Here is a 17,054-nt window from a genome sequence, read left to right as displayed (position 1 = left end):
CGAGGAGGAAGGTGATTAAAATGGCCTGATTTGCCTGGAAACAGTCAAACCACTGTTTGCCTTTCTGCTTGCTCGGCCCCTCTCCCTGGCTTGGCGCAAGCCTCTTTAATCTAAGCGATCGCTCTGAAGACTTATTTCTACCCCTGGCACGTTTGCTCCTAACAGTTCGAAACAGAAGACACTGCTTATTATTGCCGTTTGCAACACAGGTTATTGAAATCTTCATTTCGCCAGGAAGGACTGTGGGTTGTTGTTTCTGCTTTATTCTGTTTGTTAGTTCTGTCAACAGCCACAGTCCCTGGAGGGGAGAAAACCTCCAGCCTCACCTCTGTCCCAGCCTGGCCTCAAACACCCTCTTCGGTGCTAATGGGCAATTTTGTGCTGGTGCTGTTTGTGTTTTATCATATACTCGTCAGAAACAGACCACGACTGAGAGCCTTACCCCTGCACTGCCTTCACAGCAGAGATTAGAAATAGAGAGTGAGCAGATGCTGGGTTCTGCATTTAAATTCTGCATCTTTTATTACCATGAGTAGCCTAAAGTGTATATGATGAGCTGGGATCTCCCCTCCCTTCCCCCAGCTTGCAGAACATGTACCTGGTCAGAGACTCATGAGGGCAGGCAGCATATTTGTGAATTATATAAATGCAAAATATTGGTTTTATGCCATCAGAAATCCACATATTGCCACCTACATGTCAGCTGTGCAAACACTTCCCTCGAGCCTGTGAGCCAAGGAGCTGATGGTATCTCAAACACATTTATGAGCAGTCACCAGCAAGTGGCAGAAATACATGATTTTTCCACATAATTTTTCCATAATGCATTGTTGCCTCTGTTCCTCTAATGGCCTTTTCTCAATAACCTTTTTCCAGGTTTTATACCCACCTACACACCCTTATAAGGCCCTTTGGTGGAAGAGATTGGTTTTCTGACTCTTTCCTGGGACTTCCTAGAATCTTCTGGACATTAAATAGTTGCTCTTTCATGTTTTTTTAAAGTTACAGCCACTTACTTACTGGGGCCTGACACCTAATGTGGATGGCTGGTGAGGCTGACTAAGAAGAGACTCAGGTTCAAGTATTAATAGCATAGACCCAGGGCATTTGCAAAAAACGTACAAAACAGAAGTACCCCATTACTTGTCGCCACAAAAATGCCATTAAGTAGCAATTTTATTCTGCCACCGAGAGGGAAGAAGAAAGGACAAGGAAGGCAGCCTTTCCAGCTGTGTGCCCTGGAACCTGACACAGGCTTGTAGTTCATAGCCAACAAGGGCTTCTGTTGGCTCTCCATCCCATAAATACGACTGTCATTGCAGTGTCCCTGTGTGCTTCTCAACTCATCTTTCCTTTAGAAATCACAACACATCAGCATCCTGCCACAGACCTGAAAAATAAACCTGAGACCTGATTTACAATGGATCTCAGACTTCCTAAGGTGCTAAGCCAAAGTATCAGGTTTAAGCAACCCCAAATCAAGGAAGATTTAAAATCCACCTCATAAGATTACAGATAAAGCCTGTTTCTGTTTCAAATCACTGGAAGCATGTAATATTTGTTAATGCGCTAGATGAGTTTCCACCATTTTGCAAAAGAGGTTTGAGCCTCAGGTGCGTGCCAGCAAACAAAGCCATAGATCATTTCCAGCATTTAATCTAGACCTTTGTTTGTGTTTATTGTTGTCAGTGCTGATGGTTGTGCTTCTCAGGAGACAGGCTGTGAGGCAGGATAGAAAGAAATCTCTTCAGAGGCTTCCACAAAGACTTGGGTTTCCTCTTTATACAGACTCTGAAACTCATTAAGAAAGAGACAGCAGCTGTCTGTGGAATTTCTGCTTCAGAGAAATTATTCAGACTATCTATCCCAGCTGAAACCAGGACATCATCTCAATAAATTCATCTTTGGCTTTCAATAATAATGCAGTTTGCTTCTGAGTCTACATTAAAAATGTCACATATCCAATCATGCCAGTTCTAATGACCTTAGTCAAGGACATTTCTCAAAATTTGCATCCCAGGCAGATGTGTGAGGCATCACACTGGCTTTCATAAGTGAAAGCCTCTCATCATTATTATCCAAAATCTCCATCAGTAAAAAAAGCATATCCTTGATCCCGTTTCAACTTTAATCAGCCACACTTTAAAAATGAAAAAATAAAAATTCTCATCCTGTCATTATAGGAGTAGATACTGACAGCTCAAATGTACAGAGTAAAATTCAGTGCATCTATTAATTGAAAATGCCAGTAAAATCAGTCAATTTTACCAGGCATGAACCACCCTAGAGATCATCTGCAAAGTTCTTCTCCACATTTCTCCAACATCAGCTTGAGTAGCTCTGTACTGCGCTGCCTGAAACCTAGGGATCCAGGCATGTGTGATTTCTGGGGCTTGATGGTTACACTTTTTGCATATAGAGCAAGAACATGCTTTTTCACCCAAAGAAGCTCCAGTGCCTTTGACTGGATCCTCTCCAGCCATCTGTCATTTTGGGATTCAAGACTGGAGGCAAGACAAATTGAGAGGAAAAGCACTTCTCTGTTGTTGTGAAACTAGTAATGCAGTAACCTTTTATAAGTGCCTTTCAAAAAGAAAATATCTACCCTGATTTAAAGCCAATTTAAAAATAATTAAAAGAATGTTAATGTTCGGTATTTTCACATACTGAATTTTTAAACTTCAATATTTTTATCTTAGGTTTGGCACCAATATTTCAAAAGATGTGAGACTTTTGATAGCCACTCACTATGTCTCTACTGAGGGATAAAAGCCCTCTGCAGTATCTTAGATGGGTATTTCAAATTACACAGAGTAGTTGGGATAAAAAGACTTTTTACTTTTCAGGTCCTTGTCAAAGAAATTTGTGTTTGCTTCAGGTGTGGGGATCTAGCAGAAACATAGCATGGTGCCATTTTGTGGTGTACACCATTACATTCAATAGTAGAAGTCTATGTTGCTATAAAATTAAAAATAAAGAAGAAAATAAAGAGGTGATTGATGACAGCCAACATGGCTTCACTAAGGGCAAGTCATGCCTGACCAATCTGGTGACCTTCTACAACAAGGCTACAGTGATGGCGGCAGAGCAACTCATGTCATCTACCTGGATTTGTGCAAGGTGTTTGACACTGTCCCACGTGACATCCTGGTCTCCAAACTGACAAGGCATGGATTTGACAGATGGAGCACTCGATGGATAAGAGATTGGCTGGATGGCTGCACCCAGAGAGTTGTGGTCAATGGCTCAATGTCCAAATGGAGGCAAATGAAGAGTGGTGTCCCTCAGGGGTCAGTACTGGGACCAGTGCTGCTGAACATCTTTCTTAAAGACATGGACAGTGAGTTTGAATGTATCCTCAGCAAGTTTTCTGATGATACCAAGCTGAGTGGTGTGGTTGACACCCTAGAGGGAAGGGATGGAGAGCAGCCCTGAGGAGAAGAACTTGCGAGTGATAGTAGATGAGAAGCTCAACATGAGCCTCCAGTGTGTGCTGGAGCCCAGAGAGCCAACTGCATCCTGGGCTGCATCAAAAGAAGTGTGGCCAGGATGGTCAGGGAGGGGATTCTGCCCCTCTACTCTGTTCTGGTGAGACCCCACCTGGAATACTGTGCACAGTTCTGGTGCCCTCAGCACAAGAAAGATACAGACCTGTTGGAGAGGGTCCAGAGAAGGGCCACCAAGATGATCAAAGGGCTGGAGCACCTCTGCTATGAAGACAGACTGAGAGAGTTGAGACTCTTCAGTCTGGAGAAGAGAAGGCTCCAGGGAGACCTTAGAGCACCTTCCAGTACTTGAAAGGGGCCTACAGGAAAGCTGGAGAGGGGCTTTTCATCAGAGAAGATAGTGATAGGACAAGGGTTAATGGTTTTAAACTGAGAGAGGGGAGATTTGGGTTAGATATTGGGAAGAAATTATTCACTATAAAGGTGGTAAGGAACTGGAATGGGTTGCCCAGGGAGGTTGTTGATGCCCCATCCCTGGAGGTTTTTAAAGCCAGGTTGGAAGAGTTTTTGTGCAACCTGATCTAGTGGTGGAGTTCCCTGCTTATGGCAGGGTTGTAGGAACTTGATGATCTTTAAGGTCCCTTCCAACCTTAATGATTCTATGATTATTTTATTCTATGAAGTTAAGTGGGAATTCTTCTATGGAAGGTGGAGCCTCAAGTTAGGAGTATCAGTCACCTACTTCCCACACAGGGAATTGTCCAAGCTTGGAATATTTCTTAACTTCCTGGTGAAGCCAATGGCATGAGACAGCCCCTCCCAAGACAGGCATTTCTGGAGGATGTCAAGATGTTCCTATGGATAGAGAGAGGGCTCAGGGTGCCCAGGCTGGGCAGGGAACACACTGGTAGGCACGTGAAGAGATGTAGGATGAATCTAGATCATAGCCTGGGAGTCCTTGAAGGACACTGCACACATAAGCCTTGCACAGCCTCAAACTTCATATGGCTCCTGCCATGTATCTCAAAGGTTTTATTCCTCCAGGGTGTGTTATGAATATAGGTCTAATCTATATGGTCACAGGAAAAGTAAGGCTTAGCACTTTTTGTCCTTTTTAATCATATTTATTTAACCTTTAAATTTTATCTTATTTTCTTAGGGCAAATATTTTGAAAGTGTTCTGAATCAGCTTCCCAGTTTCTCAGCCTTCACGGTTGAATTAAAGTTGTCCAAGTAACCCAGCTCTCATTAAGTTCCTTAGAGGGACCAGACATTCAGAAATAAGTAATGCCAAGAAACTTTATTTTGATATAGCTACTTTGCTTTTCTGAGTCTGGCAAACTACTTCGGTGTCTGAGTGTCTCAGAGGTCCAGCTCAGGAGTAGTAGCATGGAGTTCACCCTTAGAACAACTTTTTCATTCTAGGCTGTAGCTTAAAAGAAAAAGAATACAGTTGAAAAACAAATGCTAATGGTTTCTCAAATGTTATTGTCAAAGAGTGTGTCAGCTTTTGTTATAAAAATATATTATTATCTTCCTCTGAGCACTCGGTGTTTTTCTGTCTCTTTTCCATTACTATTGCAAAGACCTTCTGCTTGTTTTTGTTTTTATGATGTCTGAATTTGGTTGGGGAATTAAGCCTGTAATTGCATTGCTAACAAGTATTTCTTAGATACATTTATTTTTCCTTGGGGAAAGAGACTGTTAGGAAGAGAGTACACATATTTTGGCAGCAAAAGAGACAGCTATGACATTTGGTTCCTAAGTTACTACCTGGGTATCATGTAAATTGTTTTCTTCTGCTAATAAAATATAGTAACTTTACTGCATTAGTTCCTTTATTACACTTCCAACATACATTTTGTTGTCATGCTCTTCCTAAGTATATTTGGGTCATGAAGATACATTACAATCTATATTGAGAGCTGGTTTGTTAAAGGCACAAGGAGTTCTACATTATTTCTCATTCGTGCGAAACTAATTGTTTTTTCTCAGCTACTGCATATATATTTATTTTCCATTTTATCATCCCCATAATTGCAGTTTGAATTAGGAAAAGGACAGAGCAACCGGGTAAAAGCATTTGCAGGAACATCCTGCATAAAGGCTTCCCAGCAACCAGGGCTTCTCAAGCCTGCAGAAGTGCAGGGGGTGTTTAAACAGAGCTCACGTCCTTCTCACCCACAGGCTGTTGCTCAAGCACTTTTTCTTTCCTGCAGGACCTCTAAACTTTTATTTTTCAATAACATGTAATATTACTGGGAGAAAAAAAGAAAGAGAAGCTCACAATTCAAATGTTCAAGAATGATGAAACTTTGGAAAAGTTGACAGGTTGTGTTTCCTCCCTTTCTAGTTTCTGAGTACGTGGTGCAGGGCTCCCCAGCCACCCCAGCACACCCTGGCACGGCACAGGGATGGCATGTCTAAAGCTCCTTGGGGAAATGCAGGCCACACTGCTTTTGTCTCCTGCAAATTACCTGAGTAAGATTTTCCTCTGCAGCCACATATTTTCTCTCTGGTTTTGAGCTAAAGAAAAACTGGAAAATCCAGTGTGAGTCCAGAGCTGTGACTTTGAAGACTGCCCCACTTGCAGTGTATTAGGGCATAGAGGGATGCACCGTGTAAAGGATCCAAACGGGTCACACTGCCTGTGCTTCAAGGCAGACAGGACCATGGGATCCCAGGTCCAGCACCTCAGAGGTGCATATGTATGTACATATATGATCCCCAGGCTGTGCCCACGTGACTCCCCAGCCAGGATGAAGGGACATCAGCCTTGCAGCCTGAAGCTCAACCTATGGAAATAGCTGAAAGGCTTTTAGTTTAGAGAAGCAAAACACACTAGATAAGCTGTAACTTTAATGGCATTTTCCACAGCAGCATACCTCTGAGCTGCCTGCCATAAGCCTGTTTCCTGCCTGAGTTCTCTGGATACCTTTTATATGGTGCATATACAGCATCTGGAAATTAAATGAGGAGTTAAATAATAGCTCTCTTGTGTACCAAGCACAGTAAAAATTACACAGTGAGTTTTTATAACTTTTTTAATATAATAAAGTTAAAGAGACTGAATGCTGGTTTTATGATATGAGATTTCCAGATTGCTCCCAAGTCAGCAACAAGCTATTCATAATCTTTTATTATAGCATTGTCATGATGACTGTAATCAAGTCCCTGAGCTACCTGATGATACCAGAGGTAGCATTAAGCTGATAAATACTGATAAGTTTGCATTTAATATGGCATTTAAAGAATCTGGCTCTTGCTTTATCTAATATTAAAAGTCTGTTAATAAATTTGGATCTAGTTTACTCTTTTTAAAGTGTCTGGGTTTTGTTGATATCTTAAGGACACCAATATATGAGCTGACTTGATAAAATACGAGTTAGTGTTCCCACTATAAACAAGCTTCTCCAGCCTCCTTCCTCACTCCTCACTCCCCCACTGTCTAGAGTTTTCAAACACCAATTAAAACTTTCATCTAAGCAAAAACTACCAGGGAAATATCTAAGTAAGAGCAGGCTGATTATTACAAAGATTGTTCGCACTCTCCTGTTATGCTTTTTTCCTGCATACAAACACTAGTACATTGCAGCATCAGCTGGACCCCAGCTCCTGCAGAGCATCAGGGCTAACCTCATACCAAGAGGTGAATCAGAGGGTTTGTTTTGATGCCCTACTCCATGTGTTCCTAACACTTTGAGTTGCCATCTGTAAAAACAGGCCTTCTATTGGGGTTTGCACACATCAGTAAATTAAGTACTTGCTCCCGGTCATTTGTGTGCTCATGCTACACAGACAACAGCATATCACAGCCAAGAGATTTGCATTTAGAAAACAGAAGTCCTCTCCGCTTGCTAGCAGCAAAATCAGAACAGCTCTTCCTGTTTTCAGCCCCATGGCTGGACTGCCTATTCCTATACAGCTTGCACACACTTTTCTAGCCTCCTTGAAAAGCCTCCAATAATGGATATTCCTCATGCAGTCTATTTCTATGCTTAATTACTCTTGCTATTAGAAAGCTTTTCCTAATGCCTAACTTAAACCTCAGTGTAATTCAAGCCATTATTTCATAACAGAGAATTAATTCCTTCCCTCTCTACAGCTACCTTTTATGTCTTAGAAGCCACAGTCGTGCCTCTCTGTTCTTTTCCTTCTAGCAAATGGCTCCAGTTCCCTCGGGCTGTGGTTTTGGACCATTCTCCCCTGGACACTCACCAGCAGCTTCATCGCTTCTGAGCCGTGGTGGCCACGCACTTGCTCCAGCTGGGGCTGGGCCAGCTCTGAAAAAAGGAAGATTTCCTCTCTGTGTCGCATAGACAAAATCCTGCTTATATATCTCATGGCAATAAATATTTCTTTGGAAACTACATAACATTTCTGACTTTGGTTCACCTTGTGATTTACTACGTGCCCTCCCCCAGCAGCCAAATCTTTTGTTATACTGGTGCTTAGCTGACATTGGCTAGTGCAAGTTTGAGGAGATTTTTATCACTACCTGTGTATAAAAGCCTTGCACTTGAATTGAATATTCTTTTGTTTGTTTGTTTGTTTTTTATTTTAATTAGTTTAATGATTTATTCAATTTATTCAATTTGTCAAAAGTATTCTGAGTTCTAATCCTATTTTTTATTCCTCCAGGTAGCCCTTTCCAGATGGAGGTCATCTGAAAAATTAATAAACATATTCCCTATGCCTCTGCAATAATTAAAATCCTGAATAATGCTGGTGAAGGACAGAGCACAATGAAACCTTGACTTAATTAATTACAGTGCATTAAAGAATACAATCTGCAATTGATTTAGCATTGAACTCACAAGTATGGATACATACCTGCATTTCCTATAATTGCTAAGGTGATGCTGTAACATGATAATACATGGCTGCAAGTCTGGCAGAAGCAGAGATAGAACAGTGAAAAACTTTGGAAGTTATGAGTATAAATGCTTTCTGGAGCCACACTTTGACTGGGATAATAGATTATGTCCTGGAAAAAGTCCTGAGGATTTTTATTAACACCTGTACACAAGAACATGGGGAAATATTGGTTTGTATCTGCTATTTTTCTGAAACTTTGCCTCTCACATTTCGCACGTGGAAAGGACTTAGGTCAAGGCTTCAAGACTGGATTAATTGAAACCTGCCCCATAGTGAGCACATATTCCTGCTTGCTGTCTCTGCAGGGTCCCTATCTACAATGGGCATCCTCTGCCCTGAAACCCACGGGATCTGTCATCTTTTCTACTAGGTATGCACCAGGTGTATTTTTTTCAAGAGAATTATACTGTCATTAAAAATCCATTATTTAAGTATCATGAATTAGGAAAAATGAAGGAGAACTATTTCTCCTATGTATTTAAGAACTGATGAAAGAAGCAGAAGAGAGAAAAAAATTAAACATTGCTATAAAAATATAGTTGTGAGGTTATTTTTCTTTAAGAAAATAAATGTTGCTGAAGAAAATTTCAAGTGGTTCTATACAATGTCACGTCATCTGCCTCCGAAATCCCTGAAATGACTTTTTCTGTGGCAGTTCTTGGTCAGCTGACAGCATATAATGGCTTAATATGTGAACTGTAGCAGTATCAAAATCAAAAAGCAATCATCTTTGAAAGGCAAAATGTCAAAAGGAAGGCATCAATCAAAGGGAGCAAGTTCAGCTGAAGGCCACCAAGATGCTCAGGGAGGAGCACTTACCCTGTGAGAAGGGGCTGAGGGAGCTGGGCTGGTTCAGCCTGGAGAACAGGCAGCTTGGAGGGAAGACCTAACAGCAGCCCCCAGTGCCCACAAGTTGGTCATGGAGAGATGGACCCAGTCTCTCCATAGCTCTGCCTAGTGGGAGGATGAGTGACAATGAGCATAAAATGAAAAAATATAAATTCAGGCTTCATATAAGAAAAATCTTTTTTCCCCATGAGGACAGTGCAGCTACTGTTAAAGTTATTGCTGGCTTAGGTTGCTTATTTTTTTAACTCCTTGGTAAGACATTTGAAACATAAGCAGGTTGCCCAGTGAGGTTGGATCATTTCCATCCTTGAAGCATTTCAAACCCTGATGGGTTACAACCCCAAGCAACCTCTCTGCCTTCAGACCTGACCCTGCTTTGAGCAGAAGGTTGGGCTAGAGACCCCCTGAGGTCCCTTTCAACATGAATTTTCCTTAATCCTGTGATTCATACACTGACTAGAACAGGCCACGTCAGTGATTTTAACCTCCGCTTTGAATGTACTCATGCCTTTAGCTCTGGATTGTACAAGGAGTCACATACGTTATTCAGTGTTTGTCACAGTGTAAATAAGCTGAACAGCACCTGTGTCACCCAAGTGAGGAGATACTGGTTGCAGTGTAGAAGTAAACAGCATGCTTTAAGAGAGAGAAATATGTCATACAGTCTGAGGAAACATCTGCAATTAAAACAATTGCTGTGCTGGAACATAGCATTTACTCAGGAAGAGCCATTGGTAGGTAGAAACAGTCGTAATTTATCATTTTCCTAGCACCAAAACTACGGTAGTTTTACACTGAAGATTTGCAGTTTAAAACTTTCAAGTGCAGTGGAAGATGATTTATCTGATTTATATGGTACAGCTTGAATGTTCTGTGATAAAAATGAGCTATTGATCTCAGAAGATTCTAATTTAGATCAGTTCACTTAAAAAGAGTAATAAACTGAAATAGTCTGGGAAGCTTACGTTTCAAATGACTTATCAAGAAGTTAAAAAATTTAGTAACCTAAGCCAGCAATAACTTCAACAGTAGCCAGAGTCACAGATGTTACTGAGCCAAACTTTCTTGAACTATTCACTCAAGTGTGTGGATAGCAGCTATTTCTATTACAGTGGTGCCCAGAGAGATTCTCATTTCTAGTGTATCTTATGAAAATAAATAAAAAGTAAAAGACATTCTGGAGAGCTCAAAACATAACCTTAATGGCTTTTGGGGCACAAAATCTCGTAAGTAAAGTATGAGTATCTATTTTTCCATAGATTTTCCATCTCTGAAACTGGAGCTTTTGCCAAAGATTTGGGGAGATTTGTAGAAGAAGCTTGATTAATGTTTTATTGCTGAAAATCTGACTAAGTAGATACTTTGGCAGTCCAGTTCCTCACAATCACTATTTTATTTTGACTGCCTAGGCTGTGTAGCTCTGTTTTTTTTAATGAAGTTTATGAAATAAGCATGAATTGAGTGACTTAAAACACTATAAAGGTGAGTGCAAAAATTGCTTCAAGATAGCATTCAATTTTCAATAGCTCAGAACCGACCATGTCCCACACAATTAGGTGTACTGTTCAATATCCCCGTTAACAACCTGGATAAAGGAAAAGCAGGAAGGTCCTCAAATGGGAAAATAATGAACAAAGGGGGGGCTGAAAACACTTGAGAGTTAGAATTTGAAACAGTACATTGGAGAAACCATCTGAAGTTGGGAAGATGAAGCACAGCATAGACAAGTGCAAAAAGTTCTACAGTTGGAAAGAGGAAGAAATCAAAAAAAGAAAAAGAACTGTGAAGCAGCACAGCAGCAAAGATAGCTGTAGGGAATCACAATCTAAACATGATATGACTGATGTCATGCTGTTGGCAGAAAGGCAGGTTTTGTCCTGGAAAATGGACAGTAGTTCTCCTCTGATCAGGACTGCTGAAGCCTGATGAGAAGCGTCATGTCCTGATCTGGATGTTACATATCCACAGAGATGAAGACCCTCTGCTTGATGTTAAGAAAAATGGCACTTAGTAAATAGTTTTTGTAGGGCATGACTGAAATAAAATGGTTTGACTTAGCTTAGCAGACCAGTGGGAAGGCAAAAGAAAGGTGACATTTCAGAGATTGTTCAGAGGGATGAAACACAAGAAGGACAAACAGTGGATTGGGATAATTTGCAGCAAAAGAGAAAGCTGAGCAATAAAACTGTCTAGTTAGAAGAACAGTTAATCGATGTAACAAATAACCAAGGGCACAAAACCTCTGTCATCAAGGGTTTTGGGAAATGTGTAAAACAGACATGGATTGCTTCTTAAAATGCACCCTATAAAAGATGCCATGAGTTCCTAGCTCTTAGTTCCGAGCAAGACAGCAGAGGAGATTGCAGGAAGTCTTACTCAAAGTTGCAACAGACTCCTGGGATATGAAGGACCTGTGAAGGGTTCTTCATATGAAGGATGATGTTTCATTATCCATTAAAAGATCTGATCATTCCTGTCAGGAGACTGTCTAATCACCACACAATGCCCATAAGATGGCAGAAGACCTTCAGTAAAGACATCCCACTTTCAGTAAAATAATAAAATACTAGCACATTAGCACAAGAGCTTGAGTCCAAAGCAGGAGGTTCTGTAGTAATACACAGACTCTACTTGCTTTCTACACAAAAGGAGAGCTGTTCCAATGGAGGTGGAGTCATGTTTCTCTTTTCTTTGTGTTGAGTGTGTCAGGGGTTGCTGCTATGCGTGTTCTCTCAGTACACCAGAAGCATTACACAACCAGTATGCTTGTTGCACAGACATTCACAACAGAGCACTTGTTAAAAATAAATAGATTTGGGGATTCTTTCCACCAGGTAATGCTCTAATTCCTCTAATATCGTGATTGGTTACTGTCCATATGGTGGTGGGAGTCTCTGTCGTGAGGGTCCTTGCATCAACATCTTCAGCTGAATCTGGTGAGATGCCCCAAACTGCTACTCACTTGTGATGATCCAGCTGGGCTGTGATCCTTCATGACAACTCCAGCACAAGCATGTTCTATTTCTATTGATAGTATCAAATTATTCACAAAAAAAGAAAAGGGAAGCCTCCAGAGAGACCTTGTAGAAGTGTTCCAGTATCTGAAGGGGACCTCCAGGAAAGCTGAAGAGGGACTTTTTAAAACTGCATGTGGTGAAAGGTCAAGGGAGAACAATTTTAAGCTGAAAGAGAGTAGATTCAGATTAGATATTAGGAAGATATTTTTTTTTACTGTGAGAGCGGTGAGATACTGGCACAGGCAGCCCAGAGAAGTTGTGGATGCCTCCTCTCTGGAAGTGTCTAAGGCCAGTGTCTATGAGCAGCCTGTTCTAGTGGGAGGTGTCCATGCCTATGCAGGGGGGTTGGAACTAGATGTTCTTCAAGGTCCCTTCCAGCCCATACTGTTTTGTGAGCCTATGATCTAACTGTCCTGACTGTACAAAAGGCTGTGCTATGTCTTATTTCTGCATCTGTAAGAAGAAGTTTCCACTATTCACAAATAGTTCAGGTTGGTCAGTTCTGTAGCAGGAACTTCCTGGGTGAGTCCCTTGGGTGGCCAGCTTTTCAACACATTTAACACTTTAAAGATCATCAAGTTCCTACAACCCTGCCATGACCAGGGAACCCTACCACTAGACCAGGTTGCACAAAATCTCATCCAACCTGGCCTTAAAAACCTCCAGGGATGGGGCATCAACAACCTCCCTGGGCAACTCATTCCAGCTCCTCACCACCCTTAGATTGAAGACTTTCTTCCCAATATCTAACCTAAATCTCCCCTCTCAGTTTAAAACCATTAACCCTTGTCCTATCACTATCTTCTCTGATGAAAAGCCCCTCCCCAGCTTTCCTGTAGGCCCCTGTCAAGTACTGGAAGGTGCTCTAAGGTCTCCCCGAAGCCTTCTCTTCTCCGGACTGAAGAGTCTCAACTCTCTTAGCCTGTCTTCATAGCAGAGGTGCTCAAGCCCTTTGATCGTCTTGGTGGCCCTTCTCTGGACCCTCTCCAACAGGTCTGAATCTTTCTTGTGCTGAGGGCACCAGAACTGTACACAGCACTCCAGGTGGGGTCTCACCAGAGCAGAGTAGAGGGGCAGAATCCCCTCCCTGGCCCTGCTGGCTACATGTGTTTTGATGCAGCCAGGACACAACTGGCTCTCTGGGCTCCAGCACACACTGGTGGCTCATGTTGAGCTTCTCATCTACTATCACTCCCAAGTTCTCCTCAGGACTGCTCTCCAGCCATTCTTCCCCCAGCCTATATTTGTGCCTGGGGTTGTGCTTACCCAGGTGCAGGACCCTGTACTTGGCCTTGTTGAACTTCATGAGGTTGGCACTGGCTCACCTCTCCAGCCTGTTAAGGTCCCTCTGGATGGCATCCCTTCCCTCTAGGGTGTCAACCACACCACTCAGCTTGGTATCATCAGAAAACTTGCTGAGGATACACTCAAACTCACTGTCCACATCTCCAACAAAGATGTTAAACAGCACAGGTCCCAATACTGACCCCTGAGGGACACCACTCATCACCTGCCTCCATTTGGACATTGAGCCATTGACCACAACTCTCTGGGTGCAGCCATCCAGCCAATCTCTTATCCATCGAGTGCTCCATCTGTCAAATCCATGCCTTGTCAGTTTGGAGACCAGGATGTCACGTGGGACAGTGTCAAACACCTTGCACAAATCCAGGTAGATGACATGAGTTGCTCTGCCACCATCACTGTAGTCTTGTTGTAGAAGGCCACCAGATTGGTCAGGCATGACTTGCCCTTAGTGAAGCCATGTTGGCTGTCACCAATCACCTCTTTATTTTCCATGTGCCTTAGCAGGCTTTCCAGGAGGATGTGCTCCATGATCTTGCCAGGCACAGAGGTGAGACTGACCGGCCTGTAGTTCCCTGGGTCTTCTTTTTTCCCCTTTTTAAAAATAGGAGCTATGTTCCCCATTTTCCAATCACAGAGAACCTCACCAGACTGCCATGACCTCTCAAATACGATGGACAGAGGCTTAGCAATTTCATTTGCCAGCTCCCTCAGGACCCATGGGTGAATCATGCACCTTCAGGTTCTTTAGATGGTCACAAACCTGCTCAACACCTACACTGGGGGGTAATTCATTCTCCCAGTGCTTTCACCTTCTGTGGCCTTTGTGTTGAGTTTGGAGCACTTGCCAGAGAAAACTGAAGCAAAGAATTCATTGAGGACCTCAGTCTTCTCAATATCCGGTGTTGCTACCTTGCCCATTTCGTTCAGGTGAGGGCCTACACACTCCTTGGATGTCCTTTTCTTCTCAACATACCTAAAGAAACTTTTCTTATTGTTCTTAACATCCCTGGCAAGATTTAATTCTAGCAGGGATTTGGCTCTCCTAACCTGATCCCTGGCTGCTTGAACAACCTCTCTGTAATCCTCTCAGGATACCTGCCCTAGCTTCCACCCCCTGTATGTTACTCCAAGGATGTAACAATATATTTTCAGGTCCATGATCACTCCACTTTTCCAGTTCTTGTCTAGACACAGAGTGGAAGTCCTAAATGAAGGAAAGAGATCCACACTGAGGAAAATTCAGATAATCAAAGATAAAGTAATGCTCTGGACATAAAATATCCCATAGCTCATAATAATTTTTTCCTAGTTAGACAGCAAGCTAAACAATAGCTATTACTTTCCTGGAATTAATTTTTCACTTACAAACAACGATGCAATTCCCTTCCACTGCAGTATGAACCTACTAAGTGTTTGAGGACAGGTATCATGTCACCTAGGACAGCTCTTCTGAAGAGATAAAACACCTAAAGGAATTTATTTCATATGCACCCACTGAGAAGTGCAGTGAGGCAAGGGTGTACAGCTAAGAACTTTTCAAACTTAAGTATAGTAGGGCCACCGAAAACCGACAGGGATGAAGGTCTGAGGATTTCAGTTTCTCCAGCAATAAAAGCAGAAACATGGCACTGGTCTTCTCTGGAAAACATTTTGAGATAAAAGGAACCTGATAGCATTGTAGGAGAAAAAATGATTGGAAATCATGAAGTTCCCATACTCAAGCTGCTAATCCATCAATATAAATATCCATTGGCTTCTGAGAGGCTGTTTTTAAATAAATTGGAAGAATGCATTTTTGCAGTATTTTAAGGGGGGGAAAAAGGTCTCCTTTTCACTGAACAACTTTACTCTTCATATGAGCCTAAGGGATTTCTACAGCTTTCAGCATCACAGCACATGAATGAAGGATTATGTTTATAGCCATAAACACAAAGACCCTCACAAAAAGCTACCCTGCTGCACACTCAGAACTTCACAGGCACAACCAGAAGAGAGCTCCAAAGCCCACTGGAAATTACTATACTCATTCCAGCTATTTCAGTGTCCTCCAAATCAGAGCAGAGATACATAGGCTGCTTGAACTGAAACACATCCCTCTTTTTGCTGCACCACTGTTTGTACCTCACATTAACTCTAAAGTGCTTTAGGCCTCATGTGATGCTATTAATAAAAAATTCAGTGTGTAGGACTTGTTTAGCACTACAGCCACAATGCGTGGAGGAGAGATGCTTATAGTTCCAATAAGGATGGGAAGAGAAATGGGTTAATGACCTGCATGAAAGCACTTGAAGGTAATAATGTGCCTCCAGCCACACAGGCATCTTTCTTTCAACCCATCAGGGGTGGTCACAGCAGAAATACTTGATACTAAATAGACACAGAGACTAAAATGTTAGACTTCCTTATTTATATTCATTAGCAGTCATTTTTGTGAATTTTCAGTGTATTTTGGATGCCAGATTCGGTGTCTTTTCTACACATATAAAACTGCTAGATTTTAATCAGTGCAAAAATACCAGTGTTTATATTTACATAGCAGGAAAAAAAAAAAGCCAATCTGTTTTCCCCAGTTACCAGATTTTCAGAGGGGAAATGATCCCCCTGGATAGCAACCAGATTTCCAGATTTAAGGAGGATTTTGGCCACTTCATGCACTCAGGATTTGTGCAGGAGATTCATGTACGCATGGCTGTCTATCTAAATCATCCTGAATTACTGCAAGTGACTCCTGGTAGGGTGGGACCCAAATTCAGTGTAGAGATTATTAGAACTATGCTATGCTGGAGTAGACAGCCTGACCTATCTCCTGCAACTCCCAGCTGGTTACATTCGTGAGCTGTGTCAACACCACTGTCTGTTATTTGCCATATTTTACCAAATGGCATTTCCTCTGTGCCTTGATTTCTTGTTATAGACCAAATTTTACTCTTACTAACAAAATGTTATCACTTGACATCAGTGCAGTAACACCAGTGAAAAAGGAAACAGGCTGTGTTTATACTCTGCTGCTGACTACTGAGACCTAGTAAAGGAACTTGGGAAAAGAAGTAATCTATCAGCTATTAACTTGTACACTATTTTCACACTCCATTTGCCTGTTTTTTACTTTCAGAGCTGTGTTGCTCAAAAAGGCTTACCAAATTGTAGTGATTTTTATAGCTTGTGCACATGCTGCCTACATTAGTTCACTGAGTATGGATTTCCAATATCTTTTACATTCTTATGGTTTTTGCAATTATACTTCTATCATCATCTGAAATAGCAAGATGTCAATTTTATTTTGTCCTAATTGCTGTTAATGACTTATTGATGCAAGCAGTTGCTTTCCATCTCATATTGCCTTAGACGTGTTTATGTATGGGTCTTTAGTGCAGTACCAGGAGAAATATTTCTTGGTAAGAGTGAAGCTCTGGTATAACTTTCTTGATTCTACTTCAGTCCCAATCTACTGAATACCTCATGAGATGGTGGAGGACAGAGTAGTTAGAATTACTAAGGAAAAAATTGTTAAGGTATGGAAGAACCCGATGTACATAGCTGTAAAAAATGCCCAGGT

The sequence above is a fragment of the Apus apus genome, chromosome 2 (assembly GCF_020740795.1).
Source record: "Apus apus isolate bApuApu2 chromosome 2, bApuApu2.pri.cur, whole genome shotgun sequence".
In the NCBI taxonomy this organism is placed as follows: Eukaryota; Metazoa; Chordata; class Aves; order Apodiformes; family Apodidae; genus Apus; species Apus apus.
This window is presented reverse-complemented; position numbering follows the sequence as displayed.